We start from the raw sequence: 23259 nt of genomic DNA on the forward strand, positions 1-23259 counted from the left end.
TTGGCAAACGGCCAAATCCCCTCTGCAACATCCACAATTTGAATACAGTTGCTGGTTGTAAAACTGAGTTCTTGCATGATCCAATATTTGCCGATCAGATTTACTTGAAAAACTTTGATCAATTCAAAATTCTATGATCTCTGAAACATTTTACTTTGAATGTTTTTCTGTAATTAATTTCGTATGGATTGCAGAGAATATATTGGGAGATATGTTTTGCTGCAATCATTGCTTTTAATGTGCTGCAACTGATGGTTTTTAAAAAAAAAGTATGTTGTCAAAACGTTCATATAATTAGCCAATTATATCATGTCATCAAATAGAATTAATATGTAATTTACGCATTTCAGGTTCAGCAGCTCTGCTTCTCTGGTGCCAATCTACTGCGTGAATGACGCTGAATATTTTATTCAAAACAGTTTGTTCCCTTCCATTAATTACAGCTTCATACGTGCGCCGTGGGAATCCCCACTCCGCCTCATCAGAGAATAAGCTCTAACTGGCTTGGTTTATGTGACACTTTATGTGCTCCACTTGACTAGCAATGAGTGAGCGCTGAAAATGATACCATCAGATTTCTCTCTTCAGATTGCCACCCATGATCACTGCGGAGGCGGTGCTTTAAATTTACAGTCTCGAGCCTTTCGGATGTTACTTTAGAATAATGTTGGAGAAAAGAGATTGGTCACAAAGTCTACTTTCAATTATCACGGATTCCAAACATCCATGCATCCATCCATTTTCGGATCCACTCTATCCTCACAAGGGTCGCGGTGGGTGCTGGAGCCTATCTTCAGGCAGTAGGCAGGGGGACACCCTGAAACCGGAGTACCCGGAGAAAACCCACGCAGGCCCAGGGAGAACATGCAAATTCCACACAGGAAGGCGGGAGCCGGGATTGAACCCATGACCTCTGCACTGTGAGGTCGACGAGCTAACCACTTGTCCACCTGGATTCCAAACATGGGTGCTGAAATGTAATGGATTCGACCACTAAAGCTCACCTCGTCCTCTGCTTGAGTTCTGCTGCTCCCATCTGAGAAGAATGAGGGAGGCGTTCAAAATGGGGTCGTTGCACCACACTACTTCTTCAGCATATAAACGAACATGCCAAACTTTACTGCAAGGACCGGACATGTTGAAGCCCCAGTGTGGAGCTGTCTAAAGTAAACAAGCAACACTGGAGCAGAGAACGCCGGTGGCTATATCCACTCGGGCAGTTCTCAATGTTCTAAGTTGCCTGGTGTTTCACTCAAATGACCAATGCACTCTACTGTGGTTCGAATGAACTGGCGATTCACAATTGGTATTTGTTGCTCAGCTGCTGTTAGTGTACATGCAGCAAAAACAAGGCCAGGTAGTGAACAAAGTTCAAAGTTATTTCAGTGACTATTTGGGTGTATTACTGTGACTGTCCTCAAGGTTTCTGATAAGGTAAATCCACGTTTTAGCACAGCAGCAATAAGAATTGAGCCGATTCATACTTCATGGCTCTGACAGGTACATACCGATCTAATTTTGTCCTTGGAGAGATTGCGAGGCCCCCCCCCCACCTCCCCACCCACACTTGTCAATAAATTTCTCCACAGGCTGTCCTAGAGCATGAAGCGCCAGAGTAGCACCACGTCGAGTGACTGTAAAGACACAAAGCAAACAATGAAATGCGGCGACAGACCATGTTCAGCGATAGCTGGAGATGAAGGCAGATTAATATACTTCTACAGTGAAGCGGGCGGTCATATTTGAGCCCTTTTCACAGGATTGGAAGAGGGAAGCGAATGTGCCTGATTTATAGGGGGGCAATCATGTCTTATACTGTAGCCATCAAGATGATGCAATTTTGCCGGCGCTATCTCTGTAAAACCACCTTTCTTTGAAATGCGGGTATATAAAATATGAGAGTTTGCAAAGACAAATGATGAAGGACTTTCGTACTTGAGGATGCGAGAGGGAACCATCGTTCTGCTTTGATGGAGGGTCCATGTTAATACAAGGTTGAACCGGCATGTGATCATCAGCTCATTTGAAGAATCTCTGAGAATTTCTTAATTACTTAGTATCATCGGGCGCCTTCATCATTCCCTTAAACAGCAAAAGGAAATTGAACTAGACACACACGGCGTCGGAGTTTAAAAACTGACAAGTCTTTAAATGAAAATCCAATGTTATAAATGAACTCACCGGTCTGGCCTCTTCGATTTTTGGTCAATTAACTGAATCAGTGAGATTTAAAGGTGTTCTGATTAAGTTATGGCAATTGAAGGTCAATGAATGAATCTTTCTCATGAGATAGGAACTCAGCTGGGAGGTGAAACACAATAGGGACTGTAAAAACAGGATTATCCGGGTAATCTAGTACTGGTCAGGGGAAGTGGTATCCTCTGAGCTGCCTGCACACATGAACTGCATTGCACTGCCACCTAGCAGCCAATCCAGACACTTTAAAAGGTAATTTCCGCCATGTGGCCTGAATTGAGATTACCCCCCCCCCCCCGCCACCTCAACCCCTCAAATCACATTTTTTTCTTCTCTAGTTTGGCACCCATACACATACATGCTTTTCTTTTTGCAGACGTACACATAAAATGGCAGACCCCCTCTGCAGGGATTATGCCACCATGTTAATTCTAAGAAGCTCAAGCAGCCAACACATCAACTTTGTGCTCGCACTGCTCTGACTCACCAGTCATGCTGTGTGACCAAAGGCAGTTGAGAGCATGGGGGTAATTTTGCTATGTTTAGGTTCATCCCCCTCAGGAGGACAACGTTGTTAGCTTCTTTCTGTCCATCAGTGACTTCCCCACCCGGGGAAATAGTCAATACCAAATGTTTGGGCACCTTGTCACCGTTGTCACTTGTCAGATGCAACGGATTAGACTTCACTTGTCTGCACATTTATGACAACCAACCATGCATTTTTGAATCCGTTTTATCCTCACGAGGGTCGCAGGGGGTGCTGGAGCCTATCCCAGCTGTCTTCGGGCAGTAGGCGGGGGACACCCTGAACTGCTTTGTCAGTTACTTGGATTGGATTGAACACAATGCAGAGCCGGATTCTGGTTAAAATAAGACATTTTAAACTTTAAAACTTTTTGGTGTTTTAGGAGATAAGCACGGCGGGAGCACGCCGGTGGCTGCCTGCAGCTGTTTTAAGCCTCTATCCGACTGAGCGGTGAACATTTGTGAGTGTTTGCAAAGGTAGCAAATGTTGCAGTCTCATCAGGGTTCATTCAAGATTGCAAATGTTCACCCAACAGTCAGCAGACTTTCGTCAGACGTTCAGCTGTACTTTTCTTGTCACAATTGTCATCAATCATCCCCTGCCCCACCCCCCCCCAAAAAAAATTCTTCCGCTTGTACATTCTTTTCGTAATTTAATTTGCTACTTTTTTTCTACTTTGCTTTTAAATGTCTTAAATTCTTCATTTTTATGACGTCTTAACATATTTTGCCTTTAAATGTTGTTTTGTAACTATACTGAAGCACATTGACTTAACTTGTGTATGAAATGCGCTCAATAAAAAAGCTTTGCCTTTACATTATATTAATTACTACAGATGACTATTGGATTGTGAATTGCATGATTTTAGACTCGAACATACAAAATAAAATGACGACAATAAAGGGAACAAATACCAGTCCATCATTCCAGCATGACCAATGTCAAGAAACAATTTTCTCCTCTCTCTCTCTCTCTCTCTCTCTCTCTCTCTCTCTCTCTCTCTCTCTCTCTCTCAACTATAGTACTGTATTGTCCTGCAACTGCCCTAAATAAGAGCCATGAATGCAGACATGCCTTCAAGGTGTTTCCGATAATTAATAACACAATCCTTTTTGGCTGAGTCGCAAGTCTGTGGGCTCAGTTTTCCGAGACATTGCAACAACGCCAAGCCGCAAATGCTAGTGATGCCTTTTGTTCCTATCATTGCAAGCCTCGCTGCGTCTATTTGGCAGCCAAGATGAGCGAGCCTGCGCAGCAGAAGTACTCTCGTGGAGATGAATGATACTTTGGTGGCAGAATGTGGGATCCAAGGTCGTTGGACAATGTTGGCTTCATAAGTCAATGACATCCATGGTCCCTACCCATATATATTTTATTTAGTTTAAAATGATTTTATGACAATAATTTTAAATGTGTACGTGCTAACAGTAGAATAATTCATCAGTGGCTAATTAGATCAGAGAAGTGAAGTTAATTAAGTCATCTGGGACAGCTTTGCGGTGCTCATAACCCGAAAGTCAGTTGACAATGTGTACCTCGCTGTGCCAAAGCGATTGTTATAACTTGCAATACTGTTGGTAGTTGAGTCCAAGTATCCCTCAGTAATGTGATTATTGTGTTCAATGTAGGTTTTGGGCATTTGTGAACGTGTAAAAGTCCAAAATAGTGACGCATGTTATTTGACCACAGATACTGTGGCGATCTACAAAACATTTGGCTACTGATTTATGTTGTTATTTTGTGTCAATGTACAATATTGCATATTACCTGAATATATTTTGAATAACGACAGCAAGTGACGTGTTTATCGCAAATGACGGGTGAGTGGGACATTGTTGATTAGAAATCATGCAACTCCCCTTCCTCATCTCTGGCTAACCGTCACTGATGTGTGCTGTGTTTCAGATGTAAAAGTGACAATTTTTGAAACAGCCTCGCATGCTTGCATTTATTCGTGTCCATGCGTAACATAAAAAAGTCAATATAAACCCTGTTAACACCTGTCCAGGCCACGTCTAATAACACCAGATGGTTGAAAGCTGGTCTTCATTCATCAAACACATCGATTCATCCATTTCCTGATTCACTCTATCTTCGCAAGTGTCGCGGGGCGTGCTGGAGCCTATTTCAGCTGTCTTTGGTCAGTCGGCAGGGGACACCCTGAACCGGTTGCCAGCCAATCGCAGGGCACACAGACAATTTGGAGTGTTCAACAGCCTGCCATGCATGTGGGAGGAAACCGGAGTACCTGGAGAAAATCCACGCAGGCACGGGAAGAACATTCAATCTCCACACAGGAAGGCCGGAGCTGGAATCGAACCCGGTACCTCTGCACTGTGAGGTCGACGGGCTAACCACTGGGCCACCAGGCCGCCCCTCATCAAACCCTCGAAATCATTTTACTATTATGTTTAAATCATCCCACTGAGCAACACAACTATGGGGAGGCACACAAACATTTGGGAGCGCAGAGGCGGTCTCTAAGCGCCCGCTTGACGTGTCGAGACTTCATTGTACGACGAGCACGCTACATTTAAAGTGAATAAAAGGAGGTATTTTTCACTGGCAGTGATTAAAATCGGCAGCAGTCACTGCAATAACGGCGCAGCCCTTCCCGTCGCAGAGCCGCCTGCCGACGCCCATCTGTGAAATTATCGCCATTGGGTCTAACCCACCTACACAGAGTTATGCCACCTACCGCGAAGGGTTTAAATCAGTCACAAAAAATGTAGAGCCCAGTAAGTCCAAAATCTTATTAGCGCTCACTATTTGAAATGTGCAGCCGTGCAATACGACCTTCTCATAGAGGTCGTTGTTCTCTTTCTGTATGTACAGCGCATGTACATCACAAGACACTATTAAAGCCCATGACATCCATTCAGTGTAGCATGGAGCCAGAAATGCAAGATTTTCAAGCATGAAAGTGCAAAGATTTTCTGCATTTTTGCGGCCCATTGGGAAAGCACAGCAGTATTTTTTATGTCCTGCGTCCTAACTGTTGAGAAATGAGTCTCACTGAGCTATGGTACTGCGAAAGACATTTGTATGCTTGCAGCAGTGTGTTCGTGGGCTTCCTTGTTTCATACTGTACATACGTCGAGACCCACATGAGTATCCACACTGATTTTTAATGCTCTCTAAACAATAACTATGAGCTGTGGTCCTCTCAAGAAGCATACACGCATAAAAGTGATTGGTTGACCCCCAGTTTTAAACACCGTTGCCGTTGCACAAGGCTGTATGAAGTGATCTTGGCTAAGACATCATTTGCGTGCAAGATAGTGTTCTGGAAAAAGGTTCTGCTCGAAATAGAATTAAAATCCTGTTGGTTCTTGACCAACTTTCAACCTTTGCACCATTTTTACACTGGACGCCCTTCCTGATGCAACACATCCATTTAATCTTATCCAGGTTTGGGATTGGCAGGAGCTGGGTTTTGGGGCACTGGCCAGTAATCAAGCCCACACTGTCTGCATGGAGGGCAGTCACATGTACCACTCCACTTCTAGTGAAAAACATGTATTATATCTTCCTGTATTTTTTATTATTTTTTTTAACATTTGTAGTTACCCAAGTGTAAAAATAAGTTCACCAATATGAGGAACACAACAAAAGCAAATAAAAAACAACCTTTTCGGGGCCATGCTTTCTTGCCGAGCGTAAGTGTACCGCAAACCTTAGTCTGGCTGTGTGCATGGGTCCAGTTTTCATCCTTTTGGTATTTTGCGAGACTTCACAGATTGAATTGAGCAAAACAAAGCATTTGCACCTTTGTGCAGTCTTATGGGATTTTTTTCCAGCCAATCTTAGTTTGCATCAAAATTAGTGTGATCGGAGGGGCAGTACGCCCGACCGACTATGCCATGATCGACATTGGCAAGTAAATTGTAACTGTAGTCGGCCGTGGAGACCGCCACCCCAATAGTGACAGTGGTGCTATTAAAATTTTAAAGGTGATAATGATTCCAATTTGTGCAATTAATCGATTTCTACAATTCAGAGGGATTGTCTCATGCTGGTGTCGTATTTATGAATGAAATAGCATGACGTCCACCATACTCTTCCATGGAACGCGGAAATTGTCTGTCGGTGCCTCGATCAGAGACACCAAAATTGCGTTAAACCACCTGCGCTCAGAGTTAACCTGCTTTTTGTGAGGCTAAAATCGAGACTACCTTTTATAACGACATTTGCAGATGCGCCGGGGGAAGCGGCAAGAACGCCCAGTCCATAGCTCAGGCACGGGAATGACGTTGTGCCAGTTTTTATGCCGAGCGCAGACTATTTTCTGTTAACAAATTGTCAGATGAGTTGGGGACGAGTCATCTTTTTCTGTGCCAGAATGCCCAGAGAGGATCTACTGTAGCCTTAAGGAACCCAGTGCTATGAAATACATCAAACAATTAAAAAAACATTTACCGGTATATTTTATATATATAATTAAATATTTCTGAATAAATATTTCACAAGTGGTTAGCACGTGGGCTTCACAGTACGGAGGTACCGGGTTCAATTCCAGCTCCGGCTTCCCTGTGTGGAGTTTGCATGTTCTTCCCGGGCCTGTGTGGGTTTTCTCCAGGTTCTCCGGTTTCCTCCCACATTCCAAAAACATGCATGGCAGGCTGATTGAACACTCCAAATTCTCCCTAGGTGTGAGTATGAGCGCGAATGATTGTTCGTTTCTGTGTGCCCTGCGATTGGCTGGCAACCGGTTTAGGGTTTCCCCCGCCTACTGCCCGAAGACAGTTGGGATAGGCTCCAGCACCCCGCGCGATCCTTGTGAGGATAAAGCGGTTTGGAAAATGAATGAATGAATGAATAAATATTTCACAGCGTTGGGTTCCTTATGGCTCTGCACTTGCATGTGCAGGGATGCGATACAGCAACACTGTCCTTTGCAACACTTCCTCTCTCTGTATCTCTCTCACTCTCTCCCTCTCTCTCTCTGACACACACACACACACACACACACACACACACACACACACACGAACACATTTCCAGCAAGGTATCACTTGCATACCAATTAGTTCAGGTCCCGCATGGCTCATTTTCAGAACTGGAAACCAACATGGAACTCTAATTTTCATCACAGGTTAGCCCTTGGAGAATCGACTGCATGGTTACAAGCCCACACCCTTTTTCCAAGTAGAACTCTGTTTGCTCTGAGCATAGGATTCTGTCCCACTGCCCCTTGAGAGTGAAAGCCTCGTGATTGGAGAGGCTACTTTCAAGAAGATGGACTGGCATTAAAGCTGTCAAAGCTGGGCACCGGGACTGAAATATTGATATAAATCTTCTAAGCAAGACTAAGATATCCAAATGCTACACGACACAAAAAGCGACCACCTGCACATTTTAGTGATCACGTTTTTCGGATCTAAGAGATGCCAGCAATGTCTGTGTACACATTCCTACACTACTGTTCCCCTCCCCACATATCATGTGCCATTTAGGTTAAGTTTCAAGAAGCATGTTGTTGCGCATTATTTCCTCTGCAGTTTCAGTTTCTTGGCACCAGGCATCTTCTCCTTGTATGTGATGCACCTATAATCATCAGAGAGGTTGCCAGCCATTTTTGGACAGGTGCCTAAAATGGCAGTGCGCCAAATCCTGCCCCTGTGGGCTCTAACTTGAATTTGCTATGCACGGTGTGTTAACAGGCCGTTCTTGGGGAACAAAACTGTCCTCCCTGTGTTTTGAAAAGACTTCGCTCTGGGCTCATAAACGAGTGTGCTTGTTAGTGTCGCTTTGGCAAGCTTTCTGTCAGACATGTAAAGATACAAGAGCAGCCCCCACCTTCCTATTCGCATGGCCTCATCAGCAGGTGTTCTGTGGCTTCGTTGTGTTCTCATTTATGACATGCTGTATATATTTCTGCAGAGAAAGTTGAGCATTTCAACTTTTACAGAGCAAGTGTCTTTCGTGGCACGTCTTCCCGTCTCACCAAAAGGCTTCCTTTTAGACCGAGGGGATTGCATCTGCTATAGGTAGTTAAGAGCAACACGGAAATACACTGCCTCTGCTTTCAAGAAAGGAAACACTTTCTTCTGTGCCCCAATTTCAACTGCAAGACACTTCAACTAGGGGCTTGGGAGAACATTTATATACGCTCACCTATTATACTGCGTATACACTGTTTTTGTGTTTGATTAAGGTTGTGTTCAATTCTTCCGCACTAAATTGATGCGACCTTAATTTAATGGAATGTTACGTGTATATAAGCACTCAAATGAAGTGCTTGAATTACCCTGAAACGATGAGGAAAAAAAACCCATCTCATTACAAATCAAAAGTGAAGCTATTTGTGGTCCATGTTGATGAGGATTATTTAACTAAAACTGTGACCTGCGTGCACGAGCAATAATTATGCGGCAGCAGACAAGGCAAACTGACAATTGTGAATTATTGGGAAAAATTATGTAGGAAAAGCAGAAAAAAACCCAAAAGTGAAAGAACATTGTGCAAGGTCCCACCAGCATATCCAACGACTGCCATCCTTCACCTTAATATCGTCATTGTTAGAGCAAAAGCTTATCCACATGCTTGAATTTGAATCATTCACTTTTCTATTCATATCTGACTGATCTGTGAGTCACTTATTTAGAGTCAGCCTAGTTAGCTCTGGGTTAATATATACAGTAGCTACACCATCAACGTTAATATTGATGCACGTGTGAACATTCGCCATGACCTCTATCAATACCTTGGTGACAGCCCCGGGCGCATTTGTGTTCTCCAAGTCCAATCATTTGTTAAATGTTAAATTGACATTTTTCGAAATATTTCTTCCAGAGTGTCATGCTGGCATCTACCCAGGCCACATTTCCTTTTTATTTTCGAAGAACTGAAACATTTACCGTGACGGTCTAAAAGTATGAACAAGATGCAGCGACAGAAATGGGTCTCTGATTTTCAGGATGGTATTTCAAGAGATGAAGTAGAAAAAGCCCCTGAAGAAAGAGGGCATCTGTTCATCAGATGGAGAAATAGAGGGAGACCAAAGGACAGTCCTTGGAGAGACAAGACAAATGAATTCAGTCCATTTCACAAGGTACTGTTTATTGGCAATTATAGTCAAGTACGTACTTGAGACGCAGGCTGTGGAGGAGGTGAGTGACACTCACCTTCTCTCCTCATGAGGATAAACGGTGGAGGTGAACATGAGTGCTGTTCAATCACAACCATGATCCTTTCATTCACAGTTTCTGTTTGCTGGCTGTAGCGCATACCCTTATCCCCTGCATTGTTTTTTCGGGGCTTGTTATTTTTCCAACCTTAACAGGCAATGTTCGGAATCACTTGCCAGTTTGTCTGACTCCCGAGCCCTCGCGGGGTGGGTGTACAACAATCCACATGTATGAGGTTATCTTGTTCAGATAAGATGCAAGAAAGGTAAACAGTGAGACGGGTACAGAATATGAACGACACCGAACAAAAATCGACATGCATCACTTTTGTTTTTGCTCCCATTTTTCATGAACTGAACGATATAACAAGCCTGAGGATTTCACGGTAATGATCGTTTCCAGTAGCGTGTCGATTCTTTGGGATCATTTTTATGGTACCGAAAAATCGTTTCCCATAAAAATCACTGCGTAGTAGTTGGCTGTACGCGATCGAATCTCTACTGTGCGCATGCGGGTTGCGAGTTTAGTCTGCACGCTGAGAAAGCGCGCGGATGACGGAGTGAGGTGGCGGCGAAAAAAAACACAGAAAGGTGTATTACTTACGACATTTAAGAAATGGGAATGCCAGTCAGATTTTTCATTTGAATCATCCGAAGAAGGGCGTATCACTAAACTCATGTGTGGTGTACGCACAAAACACAAAAGAGAGATTCGATGGGAGGCACGATTCCTAGGCAAGTATTGAAGTTGGTCATTAGATCTAAAGGCTAATCGCTATGAAAAATAGTCTGAAACAGTCTTAGTTATTCTATAATTTACTAGTTGTAGACATGGTAACTTTATGAATAAAATATTCGTCACAAGCTGTAGTCATACTAATGTTAACTGCCGGTAGAACTAACACTGACGTGTGGGAGATTCTTTGGTCAAATTGATAGTAGATTACACTGTGCATCGTCTTGGGGTTGCAAAGAGGACGTCAAGCCATGTCAATACTATAAGTCTATATGTAGTAATAGGGTCAAGACTCATCACATAAGTGTAATCATTCAATTCCTATTACATGCTTTTGTATTAATAAAGGGAGTGAGTAGCCATTGATATTATGTTTATTTACATAAATAGTACAAACACATAATCATGTTAAAAGTGTCAGGTTTGCTTGTGGCCCATGGTGTATAGCCAGGAATGAAGTATTGTGTTCACATATGTGTCACCAATGGCCATAGTAGTTCATAGTAATTAACATATTAGTGATTACTAGTAAGTTAATCTTTGCAGTGTGAGACTGGAAAAAAATGCTCAGATTTTGTGGTATGCTGTATTCATGATGCCATATGAGTGCAATAAAAGTGTTGTACAACATATTTTGATCCATTTATTTGATTGAATAAACCTGGAGTACACAGCTGCTGATGTAATGGTCATTGTTCACGCATAGTTTTCAAACATTTACCATTTATTATGAATATCAGTCAAAATAGAAAAGGGGTTCCCATGAAGAACATTTACGGAACCAAAAATTAGTTACCATGGTTTTCCATTGGGTAACCCACCGGAACCGAAAAATGATTTCTGTTAATTTCTGAAATCCTCAGGCCTGATATAAGAATTTTTCCATGCACATAAATAGGCCTATTTCTAAATTTGTGTTACTGATTACTTCTTAGCTGAGAAAAATCTATCCACCTTGCAGGTGTGGCATATCGAGATGCTGATAAAAACCATGGTTGTCCCACAGGTGTGCCTTAGGCTGCGCACAATGAATGACTAATCTAAAATGCGCAGTTTTATCACACGGCGCATGCCACAGATGTCCCCGATTTTGCTGAAATGTGCAATTGGCATTCAACAAATTTGTTGAAATCTGCGTTTGTAAACACTTTTTCTTTTACTAAATAATCCATCCACCTCGCAGGTGTGGCACACAGTATTAAGATGTTGTTTGGACACCATAATTATTGCACATTTGTGCCTCAGGCTGCCCGCATTATAAGGCCACACAGAAAACCGGTCACTATTTGATGTTAGCACCATTTGCCTCACGCAGTGCAAGACATCTTTTGCATAATGTTCTCAAGTTCTCATATAGTCATCAATGTTCCCCTCTAATTTTCCATGCGACTAACCATTCATGCAAACCTCATAGCCTTCCTTGGACATGGTGAGCAACATCGGACACGCACACAGTGGCGAACCAGTATTACACCTGTCCAAACTTCACATTGTAAAAAGTTACAGAAAAAAAAAACAATTAAACCACCTTCAGTGTATATCAAAATAGAGGCGCTCATTGGATAGAGATTTTTACCACAAATAAAATGAGCGTGAGATTTGTAAGGGCTGGTCACATATGACATAAAATTAAAAGAGTCAATAAGTCTTAAAAAGTCAAGTGGTTTTTCAGGAAAACCCACATGAATATTAAAATTAATTGATGAAGGCTGACATAAATAAATGTGACTTGAATGTAATTTGAGAGAATTCACCTCAATGAAAACATATGACTTCTAGAGTCTACCATACAAATGTGTTGATTGTTCAGCAAACGAGGCTTGAATCATTAAAAAAAAAAAAAAAAAATCCATCCATCCACTTTCTGATCTGCTTATCCACAAAAGGCTCGCAGGGGATGCTGGAGCCTATCCCAAGCTGTCTTTGGGCAGTAGGCGGGTTACTCCCTGAACTGGTTGCCAGCCAATCACAGTCATTAAAAAATATTATTGTCTTCTCACCAACAACGTACTGTAAACACCCCAGAAGTTGCTGACACTGGTGATGTGCACCCTAGGGTGGTAGAAGCCAATATTTATTATCCAGGGTTCATATTTGAGATCTACAGTGTTTGCTGAGATCCACCCTCATTTTGTAGCTTTAATTACAAAACTGCAACATCATGCACTTCCTACAAGCATTTCGCTGCAGCCATTGTACATTAGTGCCACTTCATCAAATCATAACAATAAAGAGGCCTACTTACGTCGCAGAGTGTGCTTCGATACAGAATGCAATGAATCATGTTCCAGCCACACGTTTGACCTGGTAAACCAATTAATGTCATTTCCATGGTCCATTGGACACACTATTTGCAATGCTTACTGAAAAGTTTTGGAAGACATCTAAGTTACAATAAACACACACTATACATACATATATATATATATATATTTTTTTTAACATTCAACCCTTTTTAGAAACAGCTGAATCGCTACCATGACTACACAAACCCACCTCTATACAGCCTGAACAGCATGGCTCTAGGTTGGGCTTGAACAACACCTACTTGTACCCAAAAGTCACAAGGGAGTTGCAGCAGTTCCTAGCAGAACATAGGGAACATATTTATTTGACGAAAAATACATACAGATCAAAAAACAAAAAAAGAAGCAAAACAAAAAGGAAGTAATGCTGAGCAAGTGGTGGGCACTGGGGTAGAGTGAGGAACGAGCAGGCTGAGGATGGTTGGTGCTGAGCTGTCCTGTAGAGCCTTACGAAACAAAAATATATTGCGATATAATGGAAAATATCATGCAATACATGAGGCGATATATTCCCATATATGATATTTTGTATTTATATTTCACTGTATACAGTATTGAAATATAACCACAGACCACACACACGCACACACACACACACACACACACACACACACACACACGTGTGCATGCATATTCCTGTACCAGACACCCTTAAAAATATGCAATTAAGACAAAAATCATCATTATGAAAATAAGATTTATTGTTGGCTATTAAAAATAAATTAATATGCCCACTTAATGTTTTCTATTTCAGCACCGCACATTTATGTTAATAACCAAATTAGCTTGAACCTCACTAATCATATCATTTAAATTTAAACAGATAGCTTTATTAAGATATTTATTGGACACTTATGATGTTCAGGTTTCTGAAATGTAATCGTAATATTGGAGATTAAAGGGGAAATGAAATGGCAATTAACTGCACATCCATTTCCCAGTTTCTTCTCAAGTGTGGTTCTCAACCTTTTTTCAATGATGATGATGACCTGTGAAATATTTTTTTCTGCCAAACCACTGCAAGGCACTTTTGAATGGGGGGGTCGGAGGGGGGGCTTAAATAAAGACTCCTGTGCCATCACCATCAATGTCTGATTTATTATACTTTGGAAGTCCATTTGTAATGGTATCTCAAGAACTGTTTGGAAATAAAAAGATATGAATAAAAAATTATTATAAATAAAGATTTGTGCACCCAAAAATTATTAGCATCAAAGTGTCCTCCTTTGGGATCATAGTACGTATCAAAAAGCATTCCATTGTTGCACTGAATGGAGTCTTCAGTTCAGTTAGACGCTAGGGCTTGAACTTGGGATCTTTGTCATTTTTGGTGACACGGAGGCAACTTCTGTGATCAAGCTCTTATTTTGCACGGATGCTACTTTTTAAAAATATTTTCAAATCTCACGTAACCCCCAAAGTGCCTTCACGTACCCGCAGGGCTACGTGTACCCCCATTTGAGAACCAATGTTTTAGAGCATTTGAATACATCCCATACCTCAACTTTATCAGACAAAGACACTGAGCACAGGTCCTAAAAACTGCTGCATCATGATTTTCATGCCGGTGCAAGCCTCGTTTAGCGTGTTTGGGAATTCGGTGCACAGCTCTGCGCCGTGCCGGCCGTTTCGGCGTACCAAGGGCGTTTCTGTTTGACACCCCCTCTGCCGCACCTCACAATTTGGTGGCTAAACTAAACTTGACACCTGCTGGAACCAGGTCTAAGTAATGGCACAGTCATGGAGTGTCATGGGATTTTGGTGAATGTAATCCAGGTGCAGGCAGACAGATTCTGCACTCATCAGAAATGTGTGCTGGATGTCGTGTTTCATTCATTGACATGGCTACAGTGTGCATAGAACCATCTCAAATCTTGTAGAAATCAATTTATTGGGCGCATTGTTATTATTGTCTTTATTTTATTTGGAAAAAGTCAATCTCCTGGCCATGGTCCAGCTATGGGGAGTGAGGGGGGCGCAGGGGGTGATAGTCATTATCCTGTGTAGCCCTTGCTTGAAATTTAAAGCACCTAAGGGGGCAGGGGGTGATAGTCATTATCGGAAGATTCCTGTGTAGCCCTTGCTTGAAATTTAAAGCACCTACAAATTGATGTCGAAGCTCATTCCAGTTAATGACTTGGTCTGAGATGCTTTGTCAACTGAGTCCCGGAGCTTGCAAAAATAAAAAGAAGAAATGAGAGTCTCCCTCCAATGGTTGGCCCATAGTTGAACTGGATTGCAGCCAGGAGCTGTCACAATCCTGAAGAAGCAGCAGCCTCAGCCGACTCTCTCGACCTTTGTATTCCTCCAGCAGACAGCAACGTGCCATATATTGAACTTGCTTTAAATCCAACCGTTTTCCTTCGGTGCTCTGTGGAACATTATGATATTAACCTGTCACATAATGTGTTTTGATATACTGTATCATGGTTTGTGGTGACTTCACGCCACCGTTTCCCAGCTCAATATTGTCTCAATTTCTGCATTGCTGCAGGTGCTATTTCTCATATTTGACTTATTTCAAACACCGCATAGCATTGGAAGATGATGAGTTTATAAGGTTTTCATATCGTATGAATGAAACCATATATAGTTGAAATCAGGTTGCTTTGACTTGAGGATTTTTTTTCTTGTCATTTGATGCTTAGATATATTTATGGACAAAAATAATGGGTCCTAAGAGCTCTCTATTTGTGCTGAGTGAAACTCTGGTGCACGGCATGGCGTAAATCTGCGCATGGGCAGGCTGGAGTAGTTTTGTTATTTTTACAGATCTACTCAGCTTGGCACAGATAGAAGTGGCTGTTTTGCGCCAATAGCTGGAGGGGAACGCAGTTGACTTGATTTGCCGCCAATTAAAGCGACTCCTCTTATACCCTTTAAAATTGGACCAAGAGGCGTAGTGCTTGACATGGAGGAAGCTGAAATTGATTTGCTGGAGTCCATGCAGGACGTCAAAGCGTGCAAAGTGTGTTTAGAAGAAACTGCGAGAAGATATTCACTTGTGGATGACATAAAGTCAGCCAGCGTGATCACAGATCATAGTTATGACACCGAGACTCGGGGCCTGCCTTCCACGCCAATTCCTCGTGTGTGACTGTGTCAGAGTAAACACCCTCAATCCACCAGAACACTCAGCCTGGTGCAGAGCCATCTGCCAAATTTTCCCCCACACACACACAAAAAAAAAAAATAAAACAAGGCTTGCACTAGAGGTAGTTATTGGTGTGCATTTTTTTTCCAGCCGACCCATCATGTCATGGATGGACTTGAAGATGTATTGCTTATCTGGGCAAGGTTTACTATTACAACATGTTGACTGAGTGAACTTTTTATTTACTAATTACAAGAATACCAGGGCTACACAACAGTAGCTTATAAAAACAATACAATTTACTGTTTCATAAAACACATTTAATTATATTTAACATAATTGAGTTGCCCCCCTCTGACTCTGACCCTGTGACTAGCTATCTTATTTAGCACAGTTCTCTCAGGTAGCCGTCATTTTGTCCCAATTTTTTTCTTTCTTTTTTTTTTTTTGCACCACTCTTGTCAACACGTATTTTGACGGGCTATTCAAGTCAGTGACACGGAGATAACCGTCTCGCCGGCAGCCCTCCTGCAGGCTCTCCTGTCTCACGGCGAATGTGGCCTAATGAAGCTAGACACCACAAGGTTTGTTCATAGGCTACAATGCAACGAGTCACAAGGGTCACCTTTAAACGAAAAGCAAAACAAATAATGTTCGGTGGATATAAAAGCATTGCTCAGCTTTTATGTTGAGGTTGGCTCACAAAGCAATCATGGCGGCTGACTTGACTTCGAAGGCTGGCCTAACTGCAGCTGACTGACTCAGTACGCAAATACGCAGTGAAAGGCTTGAATGTGGTACACGATTGAATGTTTCCAGTATGCATGAGCACCTGTGCACCGCTAATGAACCTGCACCACATTCTAACCCTTTCATGCACAAATAATGATAACCTGATAACCTGATAAGTTGTCCACTGTAGTAGCCGCCGTCCCTGAAAGGGCAAATTTGGAATTGGCCATGTGATGACCAGTGCCTTGTTAAAGACTTCAATTTGAAGCTACTACAATTTGAATGCACTACTGGTGAGAAGTTAGAATAATGGATTTTTTTTTCAGATAAAATTGAAATGAATGCATATGATTGTCTTGTACTCTGAAATGACAGTACAGAACAAAAACAACTGAAAGTACTCAAAGTCATCGAATTAATTTACAAACACAACTGTATTCTAAACCTTTGATTCATGAAAGTCGCCACCCATCGCAGGGGCGGAGACAGGCATTTTCCAGTGGCACGGATTCGTGATCTCAAAGCATGGCTCAGTGGTCGAGTGGTCGTCTCCCAACCCAGAGGCCATTGCGACCTTGTCGAAGTGTCCTACATCAGTAGGCAAACAAGGAAACAGTGTAAAGCGCTTTGTGTACCAAAGGTTGAAAAGCGCTAAATAAGTGACTGCCCATTTAACATCAATTGTCACAGACGCTAGATATGTGTATTGCGGATCGATGGCTCATTCATTCAAATGAAAAGAATGCACATTTAATTTCCTGAAACCTTGCCTGGATGGTTTGAAAAAGACTTCTTGGCTATTTTGAATTTATGTCAAGGCTGCAGACTGGCCCTAAATAAAGAAAGTAAAGTTTTCATCCACTTGCGCGAGTGTGAGTGCCAAATCTACCGAATCTACAGATTCTAATCAGATTTTTATTTCATTTTATTTTTTTTACTTCTCTCTCACATTGACAGTATTTGAGTTGGAAATGAATCATCGCTGCCTGCACCTTACTCAGGTGAACACGTTCTGTTGTTGATACCCACAAATGTGCTAAGAGAGCCAAATTTGGTGAGAATACTTGCGCCACCGAGCTAAACATTCACTTAACATTTTTAGTATTGAAGTTGTTGTTATGAATTTAACTTCTGCTTGGGGTTCGTGTTGTGTTAAAACTCCAACGCTAAAATGTGAATTGAGAACATTGTAGTTTCTGTATTTGTCAGTAATACAATGGAACTGGAGGGGAATGTGAATGTTTATTTTGCAAGTCAATTTACTGTGTGCTCCCCATAATTTTCTTCCAGCTGCCATATCTGTCTTGATTGTGTTCTGGTTCCAGCTGGTGTGGAGGGCGTTTCCCTCCAGCAGGTGCACCTGTGCCTTGTTACTCCATCAAGCTTGGTTGGGTATTTAAGGACTCTGACTTCCGCTATTTCTTGTCGCGTTATTGAGCCTGCTTGTTGTTGCCCTTCAAGTGTTATTTTCTAGATCTAACGATACAATGTGTTGTCGCAGTTTTTTGTTATTTTACTGTTGTTCTTGATTGCTATTGGATTTTTGACATTTTATTTTGCATGTACTCTGTGTTCTATTTAACCTTGCCTTTGCAAGTGCTTTTACTTTGACACGTTGTTTATTCCTGGATCATTGTGACCAGCGATTTCACTTTATTCTTTGCCGGTGTGATCTTCTTGAATGAGCAATTTTGTTGTCGCACTTTGTCTTAGTCTGCATATTTGGAATCCTAAAACATTATTTGGTCCGGTGTGAACCTAACAGCTGCGCTCCGAAAATTACAAGATAGGTGTTACTATATGCTTGGGGGGTGTTCATCTAGAGCCCTTAATGCAGGAGACTGTTCAAGAATAATCTTAATCTGCTTCACTGAATCACAAAATGTTTTGTTCCAGGATGTGTGGAACAGCCTACAGCTACCTAACAAACCATTTTGTGGGGAAAAAAAAAATCTATTTAAAAAAGGCCTAATGCAAGGCAATGCCAGGATCCTGTGTGACAACATGGCATCCATAAATCAATCAATCATTCATTCATTCATTTTCCGAACCGCTTCATCCTCACTAGGGTTGCAGGGGGGTGCTGGAGCCTATCCCAGCTGTCTTCAGGCAGTAGGCGGGGGACACCCTGAACCGGTTGCCAGCCAATCGCAGGGCACACAGAAACGAACAACCATTTGCGCTCACACTCACACCTAGGGACAATTTGGAGTGTTAAATCAGCCTGCCATGCATGTTTTTGGAACGTGGGAGGAAACCGGAGGACCCGGAGAAAACTCACACGAGCACGGGGAGAACATGCAAACTCCACACAGGAAGGCCGGAGCTGGAATTGAACCCTGTACCTCTGCACTGTGAAGTCAACGTGCTGATCTGTTTTTCCTTAAAATGACATGAAATTACTTGTAATTTACAATTTTCTGTGATCATTTCTGTAAAATATATATTTTTATAGACCATATGATTAAATTAATAAATGATAAATAAAAGAAAACACAAACATCCAGAAGCCCAAAAAATATTCAAAATATCTTGTAGTACTGGACAACCACTTTTAAATTGTCTCTCTGTCCCACTCTCTCTGTAACCATCAAAATGTGCTTGTGCTTCAACGGCGCTTTTGATTTCTCATTTATTTAAAAGATCAAATACAGTATGCAAAAACTAAGGCTATAAAAACAATCGAGTCTCGAAACTTTAGATGCCAGGAATGGTAATTGTAATAAAACATCTATGTCAGCATTTTCATGAAAATGTACCTTGACTGTTCAGCACGACTTTATTTGGAGGAACGCTTCTTGGTGCACACACAATGAATCACATTGATATGAGTTTGAATATCATTGGTTTAAGCCACGTTAGTTGAGTCTTTCTTCGACTAGTTTTCATTTATTTTGTCATTGCGTCACACATACCTAACTTTTTTTCTTTCAAAGGGTCACACATAGTTTAGTAATGCATCTGGAAATCCATCAGGTACCCGACTTATTTGGAAGGGATATTTTTATATTTAATATTTATTTAATTCGCAGACTGGTTTATTGATATTGCTTTACAATGACAGTTGGCATCCTTCCAGTGAATTGATTAAAACTGCGATGATGTGTTTTCATGAAAATTCATTTCGTTGTATGTCCAAACTGAATCAAGCGTGAAGGAGAAGTAAATGAAAGTCTTGGCCTTGTCTGGCACAATGTGTTTGGATTTTCCATTCTGGGCTCCTCAAAAATGTCATTTGAAATGCCTGCTTTTAAGACGGGAGGCTGCATCAGGGAGAGTCACGCATTACTTTGAAAAGCTTTGAGGCACATGGTTTGAAGAAAAAAAGATCTTGTGTGACTCACACACACCCATGTATATCTATATCTATCTATCTGTATGTATATAGATAGATAGATAGATAGATAGATAGATAGAGATATATATGGTGGTCGACTGGTTAGCACGTCGGCCTCACAGTGAACAGTTCATTTCCGGCTCCGGAATTGATCGGGGAGAACATGTAAACTCCGGAATTCCGGAGTTTACATGTTCTCCCCGTGCCTACGTGGGTTTTCTCCGGGTACTCCGGTTTCCTCCCACATTCCAAAATCATGCATGGCAGCTTAGTGGAACACTCTAAATTGTCCCTAGGTGTGAGTGTGAGCGCAAAATGGTTGTGTGTCTGCCCTGCAATTGGCTGTCCCCCGCCTACTGCCTGAAGACAGCTGGGATAGGCTCCAGCACACCTTGTGAGGATAAGCGGATCAGAATATATGTGTGTGTGTGTGTGTGTGTGTGTGTGTGTGTGTGTGTGTGTGTGTATATATATATATATAAAACTGAAAATATTTCAGAAGCACTGCTCTACGCATACAAGAGATTGTTGTCACATCTTGTCATGCTGTTCATGATTTATAGTTTTTGTAACTGATTATTGCTGTCTTCTTGGGGTTTTTTTGTCTTGTTTGTCTGTCTGGTTGGCCTCTGAAATGACCTGGACAATTAGGACTCTAACTTCTGTTCATTCAGTCTCTGGCCTTTGTCCTTGCCCAAATCATGTCGTCTGTGGCGTTGAGTCCGGAACCCATGATTTTTATAAGGCATCCGCATTTCCTTTGTCATATTTTAAATTCTTTTTTGACTGAATTTTAAAGATGTCTTCTCTCGGGTGTCTGTTAAAGGTATGTTTTCATATACTGTCGTCGTCTGTTTTTTGGGTCATAGAAACTCTCCAACAGTAATTAGTCTTTTTTTTTTTTTCCCGAGGACTGTACTTAGCATAATCAGTTCGTGTTCCTTTTTGTGCTGACACCTCACATCTGCGTGGACGTGCAATTAGTCTCTCATTTTCCAAATTGGTACGCAGCTTCACAACCATCGTCAAATAATCATGACGAACCAGTTTGGAAATATGATACGACGTTTGTTGTCAAGATATACTGATACAGCAAAGGCTAAAGCACAGTGGAAGCTGCTGGATTGATGTGTTATCTCACTCCAGCCATTAACATAGCAGATCAGCCCGCGCCGTCTGTTGAAGGCAGATAGAAACTCATCTTTTGAAGAGCAACATGCTTAACATGCTCAAACCGGAGCAGAGTGATGACTCAGCAGACAAGTTTGCACATGATTGGCCGTTCTCTCTTTGATGGCAGTCGTTTCATCATTGGTGAACTTGACGATGAGAGCGGGGGTAAGAAATGTGTGTTACAAGTGCACAGTTATTACGCCTTAGCCGTTTTTATTGCTATGGGACATTAATTCAACTTTATTACGTCCTTTCACACACACACACAAGCACACACGAGGAAAGGCTCCTGTGTATTGTATAGCTTATCGCAGTGGAGACTTGTTGTTGTTGATGAAAGTTGTATTAATTATATCTTTAGCCCCGGGGTGGAGCAATGGAATGTGCTGTAAGCACAAAACTGACATGAAGAGAGCTGAACGAAAGCAGGCATTGCTGAAATCCTCTCGTGCTTTGGGACACTTCATTAGTTGGATTGGGATTTACAAAGATAAGAGTCAATATAGATAAGACATATTTAATCAGGTAGCATAAACTGGTTTGGGTAATCTGCATGTGCAGGAAACTACTCCTGTCAAAATCATTTTACACCAGTTCAGCTCAGCTTATTTTTCACTATAAGCAAACTTCATTTTGTATTTCAGGCGGGAACTAATGAAAGTGGTCAGACAGCATTATAGTATTTCACTTTATGTTAATTTGGTTAGACAGCAGGGACGGTTCTACTAGGCCGATGAAACACTGATAGAAATTTGAACTGGTGCTTGGGATATCATCTTGCCACTTTGAGGAAAGCCACGAGCGACATTTTGGGACTGAAGAGTTAGTTGGTCCGTCCATCTCGGTCGGCACTTCTGCCTGTCTAAATGGTTGAGTAATGGAAGATTTCATATCTTTAAACTGCTGCTGTATTTTTTGTCCGTAGAATATTTCCCAGAAGAGTGCCGATAATCTCCTGTGACTTGCCAGTTAGATAATATAATTAAGCTTGTGGATGTGCTTGACAGGCCGGTTTGCATTGGTTGCTCCACGTTGCTTTGAACACGCTCGCCGATCCTTGAATGAACAAAGGCTGGCAAACATAATACCAGTCTTTTTAATTAAAGTCACAGTGCTGTATCTCTGCTCTATTGTTAGAACGCAAGCAGAAGAGAATAGGTCACACAAGACAAACCTCCCTCGTAGATTGCTCTCGATCATCCTCATCACCTCCCAGAAACATCATCTGGATTATCGGCAGGTGCTCAGACAGAATGGTTAGTTTTCTTTTTGGACATACACAGCAAGCGGTATGTGATTATGTTGAGGCAAAACTCTGCACAGGAACACCTGGTTCCACAAAACGGATTTTTCCAGTCTCGAGAAATGATCAGGGTTGAACTTTAAAATAAAGCTCAGTGGGTCTCATCCTTTCTCCCTAATGCCCGTGATGTGTTTATCAGTGCTTCAGAAGAGCAAACCCCCAAATCAATAAAGCAATTAGTACACTCCAGCCACCAAATCTCACCAGTGGAGATTGATTGGATGCAACAACAGCCCAGGCACAAAAGGACCTCATCATTTTTCATGTGCCCGGCTGACCACTGACAGGCGCATATAATATGTGGCTTGGGTCTGGCACCGTACCATGAAACCGTCTGAGAAGGGCTCGGATAATGAAAACTATTCCTGGTCTTCATTAATGCAGGATGTCAATCAAATCATTCTCCAACAGTGGAAGCGCCACGATGGAAATGTGGCTCATCACATTCCATTCTCACGTCGAACAACCATGAAACATATGACCACACTGTTATTCAGAATTGAAGCTGAAATCTATATTCCAGATACAATGCCTTGCAAATATTGTCAAGGATTAAAAAAAATAAACAATAAAATTCAACATTCACAACTTGGGAAGTTTGTATTTGGCGACAAAAGCATTACAAAGGTTGCTTTGAAATTTAAAAAAAAACAATTTTTAGTAAGTGTCTACAGTCTTACTTTGAACTGTTTATTTTTATGACAGTGTAGACTGTGGCGGCCCGGTG

This window comes from Hippocampus comes, unplaced genomic scaffold, assembly GCF_001891065.2.
Source record: "Hippocampus comes isolate QL1 unplaced genomic scaffold, H_comes_QL1_v1.1 scaffold252, whole genome shotgun sequence".
Taxonomy (NCBI): Eukaryota; Metazoa; Chordata; class Actinopteri; order Syngnathiformes; family Syngnathidae; genus Hippocampus; species Hippocampus comes.